The following is a 12,197-nucleotide window of genomic DNA, read 5'->3' on the forward strand; positions in this document are numbered from 1 at the left end:
GGAAAGGCTGAAGGTGACCACCAGAAAATATACTCATTTGAACCCAGAAAAAAACAGAAAAAGCAATTCAGTTGGTCTCTATATTCATAAGACAATCAGCCCCAGATTGGGGGGGGTGGGGGTGTGGGGGAGTAAAAAAACCTTCAGAAACTAGAAGAACCTGAATCCAGAGATCTGGGTAAAATGCTTGAAGTAGCTTGGCATGAAGGAGACCAGAGGAATCAACCCTAGCTGAACACCTGGTTACACTGAAGCTAGGGAATGAAGAAATAGAATTTTTGGTAGATACGGGAGCCACTTCTTTGGTATTGAATACACGTAAAGAGAAAGTTGATCATAAACCAGTAGGTGTTGTTAGTGCGACAGGGCAAAGAAAAATTAGCCTTTCTTAGAGCCATTAAAGTTTAAATTGGAGAAGCAATGGGCAACTCACCAGTTTCTGTATATGCCTGAATGTCCACTGCCTCTGTTATGATGAGATCTATTAAGTAAATTAGATGCTCAAGTAACTTTTAAAGATGGAGAGATTAAATTACTAATACCAGAACAGAATCAAAAGCCACAGAGGCGAGAGCGTTTATGTTACAGGATTCCTCCAGGGAGGAACAGGTTCCCGAAGAAGTGGAAAACGTAGTAATTCCTTTGGTTTGAGCGAGCGGAGCTCCGGAGCGACCTAAGCGGGCAGAGCCGGTAAAAGTAACCTTAAAGCCTGGAGCCAAGCCGGTAAGACAAAAACAATACCGTATTAAGCGAGAGGCTCGAAAAGGATTAGAGAAGTTAATTATAAATTTTTTTCAGAATATGAGCTCTTAATAGAATGTGAATCAGAATATAGTACTCCTGTGCCGCCAGTAAAGAAATCTAGAGGCAAAGAGTATTAGCTGGTTCACGATTTAAGGGCTATATCTCAGGTGGTCCAAGATCTACATCCGGTAGTAGCTAATCCATACACTTTACTGACCTCTTTTAAAGGAGGAGCATAAATGGTTTACTGTACTAGATTTGAAGGATGCCTTCTTTTGCATACCTCCAGGCATAAAAAGTCAAAGCCTATTTGCTTTGGAATGGGAAAGCCCCACCACAGAATGAAAGACACAGCTAACATGGACCGTACTTCCACAAGGATTTAAAATTAGTCCTACGATATTTGGGACTCAGCTGGCAAGAAAAAAATTAGAAATATAGAAATGTCTAGAAAAAACAGAACCCAGGGAGAGGCATATTGTTACAGAATGCAGACGACATTCTGATAGTGGCAGAAAGTAAAGAATAATGTTTTGAAATTTTTAAATTTTCTGGGCCAAGGAAGATGCGGAGTTTCCAGAAACAAAACCCAAATAGGAGAAGCAACAGCCATTTATTTAGGATTCGAAATATCTCAAAGACAAAGACAATTAGAAAGTGAAAAGAAAGAAACTATTTGTCAAATTCCCGAACCTTGCGGCCCGAAGGAACTGAGAGCTTTTCTGAAAATAGTGAAATAGCGTCAGCTCTGGATTCTGAACTACAGACTGTATGTAAAACCATTATACGAGGCACTGAAAGAATCAAAGGATAAATATTTAACCTGGACGCCCGGATGCCAAACGGCATTCAAAGAACTGAAAAGAGCCTCAGTGATGGCCCCTGCATTAGGCCTACCCGATTTCGCTAAACCTTTTGAGTTGTTTGTCCACGAAAGACAACATTTAGCCCTTGGAGTGCTGACACAGCGACTGGGAACCTGGAAGAGACCCGTGGGCTACTTCTCCAAACAACTCGACCACGTGAGTAAAAGATGGCCTGGATGTTTACGGGCAGTGGCAACAGCAGCGCTGCCGATCCAGGAAGCCCCAAAGTTAACAATGGGACAAGAGATGACAGTATGTGTCCCGCACATAGCGGTGACTGTTTTAGAACAAAAGGGGGGTCGTTGGCTATCCCTTAGCAGAATGTTGAAATATCAAGTTGTTCTGTTAGAACAAGACCATGTGGAATCGAAGACTACTGCTATACTGAATCCTGCTATGTTTTTAACAACAGAAAACCTTACGGACAATTTCGAACACGATCGCTTGCTAACTATTGAACAAGTCTATTCCAGCAGACCAGGCCTGAGACACAAACCTCTGGGAAAATCCTGATCTGGAGTTGTTTACAGATGGAAGCAGCTCTGGGCGAGAAGAGAATGGCCGGATATGCTGTCGTTATCACCGCCGAGGGAATGGAGTCAGGGGCGCTGCCTGCGAACACCTCAGCACAGAAAGCAGTATTGGTAGCGTTGAAGCGAGCTCTGCGAATGGCAGAAGGACGAAGGATAAATATCTAGACTGATTCCAAACATGCATTTGGTGTGATCCACGATCATGGAGCTACTGGGAAGGAAAAAGGACTGCCATCAGCCCAAGAATCATTGATACAGCATAAAGAAGACATTCTCCAACTTCCGGAAGACGTGCAGAAACCAAAAGAAGTGGCGGTAAAGCGTTGCAAAGCTCATCAATTCGGCCAGACGGCTGTAAACATAAGCAAACGATTGACAGATAAAGCTGCAAAGAGGACTGCAGAGCAAGGTATCCTTGCACTAGTACCAGTAAAACAGATCGGAATTCCAAAGTTGAAACCGAGATTATTATAATAAATTGGATGAGCAATTAGCAGAACAATTGGAAGCATCACAAAACACAGAGATGGTAGGTAACACCAGAAAAACAAGTAATAATAATAACAACCCCACAAGTTATGACAGAACTTGCAAAAGAAAAGCATGAGCAAACACATTAGGGTGTAGATGCTACGGTTTTGAGTTTAAAAGCATCTGTAGCGTGTGTAGGCATGACAAGAACAGTTAAACCCATGGTAGCTAAGTGTCCAATCTGTCCTAGAAATAATCCCCTGAACCAAAGGAAACCACCTTTAGGAGTAACAAAACAAAAAATTCTCCCGGAAATTATTAGCAAATTAAGTTTTCTGAGTTACCCAGACAAAATAGATATAGCAGTATTTGTTAGTGCTGATGGACAAGTTTTCTAGTTGGCCAGAAGCTTTCTCGTGCTGCACCAACAAAGCTAGAGTAGTAGTTAAGATGTTGCTGAAAGAAATAATACCAAGATTTAGAGTGCCAACAGGAATGTCCTCTGAGAGAGGACCACATTTTTTTGCAGAGGTAGTTCAACAAATTAATAAAATTTTGGGTATAAAATGGAACCTGCATATGCCCTAGAGACCACAATCAAGTGAAAATTTTGAGAAGATGAACCAAACACTGAACTGACATAGTGGAATATTATTGATCTAAGATGGAAGTATTGAGAAAATGATTATTTCAAAACTTCCAAAGGGGGGAAATGTAACCAAAGCGATGAAATCAACCAACCAGAGACGGTGTTCCATTACGGGAACACGGAGCGTACGAATCAGCGCATCTGTCGATCTGCATTTTAGTCCCTAGGCGATCGTTAATGTCAGCAGAACAACAGACAACGTGCTTCTGTCAGAAACGGATGACAAAACGCGGTTTCGTGTAGCGGACTGAGAAAACTAGCCAAGACTGCCAAGATTAAGAGCCAAGAAGGTAAAAGGCAATTCTGGCAGGGGGAGATTGCGACCACCGACTCACGGACCACCACCGAGCCTGCGCAGTGATTTACATACGGAACGAGCCAGTTTGTACCGATCAGTAGACAGGACGATAATGAATATGTATGAATACGTAAAATTTTGATCTACAAATTCTACGGGAAAGGTGTGTGAGGTACGCACGCCAGGAGGAGCGATCCCCCGTGCATCTGGCGCCGTGAATAAAGAACGCCTGCTCTTTAATACTAGATTGGTGTTGAATAGATATTTCCGATTTTACCGCGTTTTTTGGTAACAGTTTTGGCACCCCAGATGGGAACCTGCTTTTGAATCTCGACGGATCCGCAGGACCGTGGGACCTGCAGCCAGCCCCAAGGAATTCTTGGGGAGAGCTTCCGATCCCCAGGCCAGAGAATTCTGAGAAAGATCCCCTGGACTGAAGTAAACAAGGCATTCGTTTACGAAGAAACTTAGGTAGAATAATATGTGGCGTTAGCTTCCCACATAGGATAGGATAGTGGGTTTGAGTCCCACAGGCCTGCCCGTAAGGCGCGGCAAAAGCCACGCAGGGTTGGGGCCAAGAGGTACCTCGGTTGGTAAGTCTCTGCTAGGCGAAAGCCTGTGGAGCGGGACCCGAGGGTAGGGGGGTCTTCAACAGGGGGTTGAAGTCTCCAGGGATATCTAGCAGGGGGCTACAGATCCCAGTGAGACCTCTAACGGGGGTTGGAGTCCCTCTGACTACTATTTGTGATAGTGCACTATCACAACTGCTAGTCGACTGGGAGATGGGAGCATTTCTGAGTAAGAAACCTATCCCACAGAGAACACCTTTGGGATGTACTTTGAAGCACTGGAAAGACATCGGGGGTGATGACCCACTAACTCGGAAACCATTAATTGAATATTGCAATCATTGGTGCCCAACGTATCAATTGGAAGGTGGGCACGAATGGCCAGAACAGGAGACATTGCAATATCATACCATCTTGCAATTAATGTTGTTTTGTAAAAAGGGAAGGCAAATGGGAAGAAGTGGCATATGTTGATTTGTTCTTTACACTGTGGAATCATCCAGCGTGGCAGAAACAGCGTGAGATATGTCCACAGGATTCTACGGCAATGTTTCTGAAAAGAGGAAAATGTGGTGAGAACTTGAAGTGTTGCTCTACTTGTGATACTGGATACTTCACTTGATGGAACTGACAAGAAAATAGTATTGAATACAGCCAGAAGGCAGGTGCAGGGAGCACATGCTAACAGGAATTTACAGAGAACAACGAATAAGAATTTTCCATCTACAAATCCCGAGTGGGACCCTAATCAGCCAGGACCCAGGGGAATGTTGACTAGATGTCAGAGACAGATTTTATTTGGAGTAAGACATGCAATGCCAAAAGCCATAAATTTTGACCCATTTATTAAGTGAGACAAGAATTAAAGGAGTCCCCCCCTTCAGCCTTTATGGAAAGACTGAAGGTGACCACCAGAAAATATACTCATTTGAACCCAGAAAAAAACAGAAAAAGCAATTCAGTTGGTCTCTATATTCATAAGACAATCAGCCCCAGATTGGGGGGGGTGGGGGGGGGGAGTAAAAAAACCTTCAGAAACTAGAAGAACCTGAATCCAGAGATCTGGGTAAAATGCTTGAAGTAGCTTGGCATGAAGGAGACCAGAGGAATCAACCCTAGCTGAACACCTGGTTACACTGAAGCTAGGGAATGAAGAAATAGAATTTTTGGTAGATACGGGAGCCACTTCTTTGGTACTGAATACACGTAAAGAGAAAGTTGATCATAAACCAGTAGGTGTTGTTAGTGCGACAGGGCAAAGAAAAATTAGCCTTTCTTAGAGCCATTAAAGTTTAAATTGGAGAAGCAATGGGCAACTCACCAGTTTCTGTATATGCCTGAATGTCCACTGCCTCTGTTATGATGAGATCTATTAAGTAAATTAGATGCTCAAGTAACTTTTAAAGATGGAGAGATTAAATTACTAATACCAGAACAGAATCAAAAGCCACAGAGGCGAGAGCGTTTATGTTACAGGATTCCTCCAGGGAGGAACAGGTTCCCGAAGAAGTGGAAAACGTAGTAATTCCTTTGGTTTGAGCGAGCGGAGCTCCGGAGCGACCTAAGCGGGCAGAGCCGGTAAAAGTAACCTTAAAGCCTGGAGCCAAGCCGGTAAGACAAAAACAATACCGTATTAAGCGAGAGGCTCGAAAAGGATTAGAGAAGTTAATTATAAATTTTTTTCAGAATATGAGCTCTTAATAGAATGTGAATCAGAATATAGTACTCCTGTGCCGCCAGTAAAGAAATCTAGAGGCAAAGAGTATTAGCTGGTTCACGATTTAAGGGCTATATCTCAGGTGGTCCAAGATCTACATCCGGTAGTAGCTAATCCATACACTTTACTGACCTCTTTTAAAGGAGGAGCATAAATGGTTTACTGTACTAGATTTGAAGGATGCCTTCTTTTGCATACCTCCAGGCATAAAAAGTCAAAGCCTATTTGCTTTGGAATGGGAAAGCCCCACCACAGAATGAAAGACACAGCTAACATGGACCGTACTTCCACAAGGATTTAAAATTAGTCCTACGATATTTGGGACTCAGCTGGCAAGAAAAAAAATTAGAAATATAGAAATGTCTAGAAAAAACAGAACCCAGGGAGAGGCATACTGTTACAGAATGCAGACGACATTCTGATAGTGGCAGAAAGTAAAGAATAATGTTTTGAAATTTTTAAATTTTCTGGGCCAAGGAAGATGCGGAGTTTCCAGAAACAAAACCCAAATAGGAGAAGAAGCAGCCATTTATTTAGGATTTGAAATATCTCAGAGACAAAGACAATTAGAAAGTGAAAAGAAAGAAACTATTTGTCAAATTCCCGAACCTTGCGGCCCGAAGGAACTGAGAGCTTTTCTGAAAATAGTGAAATAGCGTCAGCTCTGGATTCTGAACTACAGACTGTATGTAAAACCATTATACGAGGCACTGAAAGAATCAAAGGATAAATATTTAACCTGGACGCCCGGATGCCAAACGGCATTCAAAGAACTGAAAAGAGCCTCAGTGATGGCCCCTGCATTAGGCCTACCCGATTTCGCTAAACCTTTTGAGCTGTTTGTCCACGAAAGACAACATTTAGCCCTTGGAGTGCTGACACAGCGACTGGGAACCTGGAAGAGACCCGTGGGCTACTTCTCCAAACAACTCGACCACGTGAGTAAAAGATGGCCTGGATGTTTACGGGCAGTGGCAACAGCAGCGCTGCCGATCCAGGAAGCCCCAAAGTTAACAATGGGACAAAAGATGACAGTATGTGTCCCGCACATAGCGGTGACTGTTTTAGAACAAAAGGGGGGTCGTTGGCTATCCCTTAGCAGAATGTTGAAATATCAAGTTGTTCTGTTAGAACAAGACCATGTGGAATCGAAGGCTACTGCTATACTGAATCCTGCTATGTTTTTAACAACAGAAAACCTTACGGACAATTTCGAACACGATCGCTTGCTAACTATTGAACAAGTCTATTCCAGCAGACCAGGCCTGAGACACAAACCTCTGGGAAAATCCTGATCTGGAGTTGTTTACAGATGGAAGCAGCTCTGGGCGAGAAGAGAATGGCCGGATATGCTGTCGTTATCACCGCCGAGGGAATGGAGTCAGGGGCGCTGCCTGCGAACACCTCAGCACAGAAAGCAGTATTGGTAGCGTTGAAGCGAGCTCTGCGAATGGCAGAAGGACGAAGGATAAATATCTAGACTGATTCCAAACATGCATTTGGTGTGATCCACGATCATGGAGCTACTGGGAAGGAAAAAGGACTGCCATCAGCCCAAGAATCATTGATACAGCATAAAGAAGACATTCTCCAACTTCCGGAAGACGTGCAGAAACCAAAAGAAGTGGCGGTAAAGCGTTGCAAAGCTCATCAATTCGGCCAGACGGCTGTAAACATAAGCAAACGATTGACAGATAAAGCTGCAAAGAGGACTGCAGAGCAAGGTATCCTTGCACTAGTACCAGTAAAACAGATCGGAATTCCAAAGTTGAAACCGAGATTATTATAATAAATTGGATGAGCAATTAGCAGAACAATTGGAAGCATCACAAAACACAGAGATGGTAGGTAACACCAGAAAAACAAGTAATAATAATAACAACCCCACAAGTTATGACAGAACTTGCAAAAGAAAAGCATGAGCAAACACATTAGGGTGTAGATGCTACGGTTTTGAGTTTAAAAGCATCTGTAGCGTGTGTAGGCATGACAAGAACAGTTAAACCCATGGTAGCTAAGTGTCCAATCTGTCCTAGAAATAATCCCCTGAACCAAAGGAAACCACCTTTAGGAGTAACAAAACAAAAAATTCTCCCGGAAATTATTAGCAAATTAAGTTCTCTGAGTTACCCAGACAAAATAGATATAGCAGTATTTGTTAGTGCTGATGGACAAGTTTTCTAGTTGGCCAGAAGCTTTCTCGTGCTGCACCAACAAAGCTAGAGTAGTAGTTAAGATGTTGCTGAAAGAAATAATACCAAGATTTAGAGTGCCAACAGGAATGTCCTCTGAGAGAGGACCACATTTTTTTGCAGAGGTAGTTCAACAAATTAATAAAATTTTGGGTATAAAATGGAACCTGCATATGCCCTAGAGACCACAATCAAGTGAAAACTTTGAGAAGATGAACCAAACACTGAACTGACATAGTGGAATATTATTGATCTAGGATGGAAGTATTGAGAAAATGATTATTTCAAAACTTCCAAAGGGGGGAAATGTAACCAAAGCGATGAAATCAACCAACCAGAGACGGTGTTCCATTACGGGAACACGGAGCGTACGAATCAGCGCATCTGTCGATCTGCATTTTAGTCCCTAGGCGATCGTTAATGTCAGCAGAACAACAGACAACGTGCTTCTGTCAGAAACGGATGACAAAACGCGGTTTCGTGTAGCGCACTGAGAAAACTAGCCAAGACTGCCAAGATTAAGAGCCAAGAAGGTAAAAGGCAATTCTGGCAGGGGGAGATCGCGACCACCGACTCACGGACCACCACCGAGCCTGCGCAGTGATTTACATACGGAACGAGCCAGTTTGTACCGATCAGTAGACAGGACGATAATGAATATGTATGAATACGTAAAATTTTGATCTACAAATTCTACGGGAAAGGTGTGTGAGGTACGCACGCCAGGAGAAGCGATCCCCCGTGCATCTGGCGCCGTGAATAAAGAACGCCTGCTCTTTAATACTAAATCGGCGTTGAGGAGTTGTTTCCGATTTTACCGCGTTTTTCGGTAACACACGGAGTCAGACCAAGAGAGCCAGAGAAAGACAAAATACCGACAGGCTACAGGACAGAGCAGGAGGAATAAAAAAATAAAAACGGAGCCAGAGCCAGGCAGAGAGAGGCGGAGAAAGAACAAGTAGCCACAGGCTACAGGACAGAGAGAGGGAGGCCTGAAAAGACGGGGAGGCAGGGAGCCACTCAGAGCGAGATGGAGAAAGAAGGGGCGGGGGGGGGCGCAAAAAAAAAACCTAAAAATAATTTTGCAGCAGGTAAGGAAAGAGAGGGGGCCAGGGGGGAGAGACAGGGAGGGCCCAGGACGCACAAGAGAGGCAACGGGGCCCCAGTGGCCCAGGACTCACCGCGACTCTCGCTCTCAGCGCTGCTGGCACAATTTAGCCGTTCAGATGCTTCTTTCCCCTCCTCTCCGCCCTGCCTCTTCTGCAGCTCCAGACTCTAGGCCGTCCTCCACCTAAAGAGGATACACGGGTGTCTTACCGCTCTTACGAGATGAGGCTTCCTAGGCACGTAGCGTAGCCTAGCTCGCTCGTGCCGGAGCTGGGGGCAGGAGCACGGGGCAAGGGGGGCCAGGGGAGGCTGAGGGGGAGCTCTGGTGAGCTGGGGAGTCGGCTATCTTCTGCACCCTGGGCAGGGGGAAAATGTCATCCTCCTCCTCCTCCTTTCCCTCTTCCCTTCTATCAGCTCCCGGGTAACTCCTGGGGCTGCCCTCACCCGCTTGCCTTTAGCATACCAGAAGCCTGCCTCGGCAGGTCGTTTGAAGCTTCCCATCCCACCAGCCCCAGTAGTGCAGGCACACAAGGAGACACCCCGGCACCCACCAAAGGGGCTCGCTCACCTCGCCGGCAGCCCTAGGCCTCACCCGACACAGGGAATCGTGTCCGACACACCACCACGCTGCAGCAGGAGCGGAGGAGGCCTTTCCTTACCAGGAAGCAGCAACGAGCACGGCGGCATCACCTCGCAGGCACCGCAGCATCGCAGGGCTGTCACCTGCGGAGAGAGCAATGCGGATCACAGGGACGCCACCGCGCGTGCGCGGCTCCCGGGCTCAGTACCCAACTCTGGTCGCTGGGCAGCAGCATTATCTGAATTACTCTTCTCGATTAATACCATCCAGAAACCGTAACTTGGCTGCATCCACAGAGCTTCTATTCCTCTGCACCTTTCCCCCTCGCAGCCCCAGCAGCACCGTTCATTGCCTCTGCACCAAACAGCAAAGCGTCTCGAGCATTTCAGTCCTTTCCTCTCGACTGCTTAAAAAAATCTGGTGCTTGCTACTGTCCATGCCACTGCCCCCCCCGCCCATGCCTGAGGGAGGAGAAGCAGCACAGCAAACCTGGGGAACAAGGTTGGGTCCCCCACCCCCGCAGAATAAGCCCCAGGAACTGCTTGTAGGCATGTGGCATCAGGGTTGTGATAGGGTTTTGTTTTGGTTTTCTTTTTTTTCCCTGCCTTCTTTACATAATGTATTAATTGGGGTTGCTTTTCCAAACTACTGAGTTCTGTGGGGACTTTTTGTGCTTTTACCCTACAAAAAATGGTCATTTTCACTTTCGGTTTTGTGCATGAGAATGGTTGGTGGGTGCTTTTAGGTGGTTGTTCCTTCCCCACCACCACCCTTTTTTTCCCTTTCCAGCTGCACAAATCCAGCTGGAGTTGGCTTTCCCAGAAGCCCCAAGTTGTTTTCTTTCCACCAGAATTCTTTCTGTTTTTTTCACCCCCCATTGCAGACCCAGAGTCAGGGGGTTTGAGGTATTTTTGTGCCCAGGCAGCAGCTCCCAGGCTGCATAAGCAGCCCCACAGGGGGAAGTCCCCGTTTGAGGGAATCGGCCCCAAATTGGGATGGGAAAGTGAAGACAAGGGAAAAAAAAACCTGAATAACCTGAAAAAGAACACCTACTCCAGCCCACCAAGCACCGGTCACCTTGCCTGACTCACCTCCAGGGCCCAGATCACGCTCGGCTCATCGCTTAGCGCCCTCGGATCACAAAAAAAAAGAGTAAAACCCATAATGGAGCCCTATAGCCACCAGTCACATCTTCCCTCCAGTACTACACAGACTCACCTTCTTCCAGCGCTCCCCTGGGCTCTCCTCCGTTGCCCTGCACGACTCATCCACCTGCACCTGGAAAAACAGTGTTACTGAACAAGTCACCTGGAGGCACAGCAACAGCTTAACCATTCCACAGCTCTTGCGCCCCCGTAGGAATACCATCTAGAGCCCAACTACAGCCTGCCGTTAAAGGAAATGCGTTAAATCAAACGTTAAGCCCTCGCACATACAAGCCGGAACAGCAAACACACAGCACGCTCGCGCACCCAGGGCGCAGCCCGACGGAGGTCCACGGGCACCTCGCCGGTCTGATGCGGAGCCGCCCAGCATCCCTGCGAGCACAGCTGCAGGCGCAACAGCAGTGTCACCTACACCCATCTCAGCGCGCAGCGCTTCTGAAGCTTTAAGCTGAAAGCCCTACCTTGACCCTTGGCCACACTAGAAGCGAGCCGTGGCTAGGACTCCACAGAAACACAGCAACACAAATTGCACACCCACAGCGGCGACAGCCTTGCAGCTATTTAGACCAGGAACAACAGAGAAAAGTAAAACAGCTTCATCACCCGCACGGGAAAAGCAGCAGACGGAGACAAAGGGTCAGCATTCACAGCCCTTACAGAACACAGGCGTTCTCTCTCCTTCCACTCCTAAACCCATCCCCACTTAGGTCTAAGTATCGCAGCCCTGCTGGGGCAATATCGAGAGCGGGGAACAAGAGCCCTGCCGCCGGCCGTTTGTGCGGCAGGACACAAAAACAGAGGGACATGTTTTGCCACACACAACCCTGAATCTCCTGAAAATTTATGTTTACCAAAAATAGCCATTTGGAACATATTCCCAAAAACATTCGGCAATGAAACGCTTACGTGTTTGACACCCGCACATTTTTGGGGAACTTGCTATTTGCTTCCTGGTTTTGCTGGTCTTCCCTCAGAAGTTCTACCTGCAGCCAAGTTATTCCCACCCGCCCGACCGGTTCAAGCGTTCACCTTCCTGGTATTACCAGCACATTGACACAGGCGAGGAACTTAACTGCTCTTCTAAAACTATCCAAATGACAATTACAGCCCTGAAAGAGGAGTGGAAGAGAAGAAAAGGAGAGATCAGGCAGCAAAAATGCCCTGCAGGCTGCTGCCAGCCAACACTGCACTCTTTTGTTAAAGCCACCCCACCCCCCCAAACGCAAAAAAAAAAACCCCATGACTTTGTGGAGTGCGGTTTTTTTTTTCTTTTCAGCAGTCCTTTTGGAGCTCATCCCTGTCTCA

The 12,197-nt window shown here is 46.3% G+C and overlaps 1 long non-coding RNA gene across 5 annotated transcripts in view; it reads right to left on the bottom strand.

Moving 5' to 3' along the window:
* LOC135317176 (uncharacterized) overlaps nucleotides 1–11,256 on the bottom strand; it is a 160,113-nt gene extending 148,857 nt beyond the window's left edge. Inside the window, exons 1-3 of one of the 5 annotated variants that reach the window (XR_010376266.1) lie at nucleotides 10,945–11,253; nucleotides 9,715–9,869; nucleotides 9,221–9,330 (exon numbers count right to left, since the gene is read on the bottom strand). This is a non-coding gene — a long non-coding RNA (uncharacterized LOC135317176). Of the gene's footprint in view, nucleotides 1–9,220; nucleotides 9,331–9,714; nucleotides 9,870–10,944 lie in introns of all 5 variants that reach the window. The other 4 variants (XR_010376265.1, XR_010376267.1, XR_010376264.1 and 1 more) reach the window with 4 other exon arrangements.
* Nucleotides 11,257–12,197: the final 941 nt, after the last annotated feature.

This window comes from Phalacrocorax carbo, chromosome 25, assembly GCF_963921805.1.
Source record: "Phalacrocorax carbo chromosome 25, bPhaCar2.1, whole genome shotgun sequence".
In the NCBI taxonomy this organism is placed as follows: domain Eukaryota; kingdom Metazoa; phylum Chordata; class Aves; order Suliformes; family Phalacrocoracidae; genus Phalacrocorax; species Phalacrocorax carbo.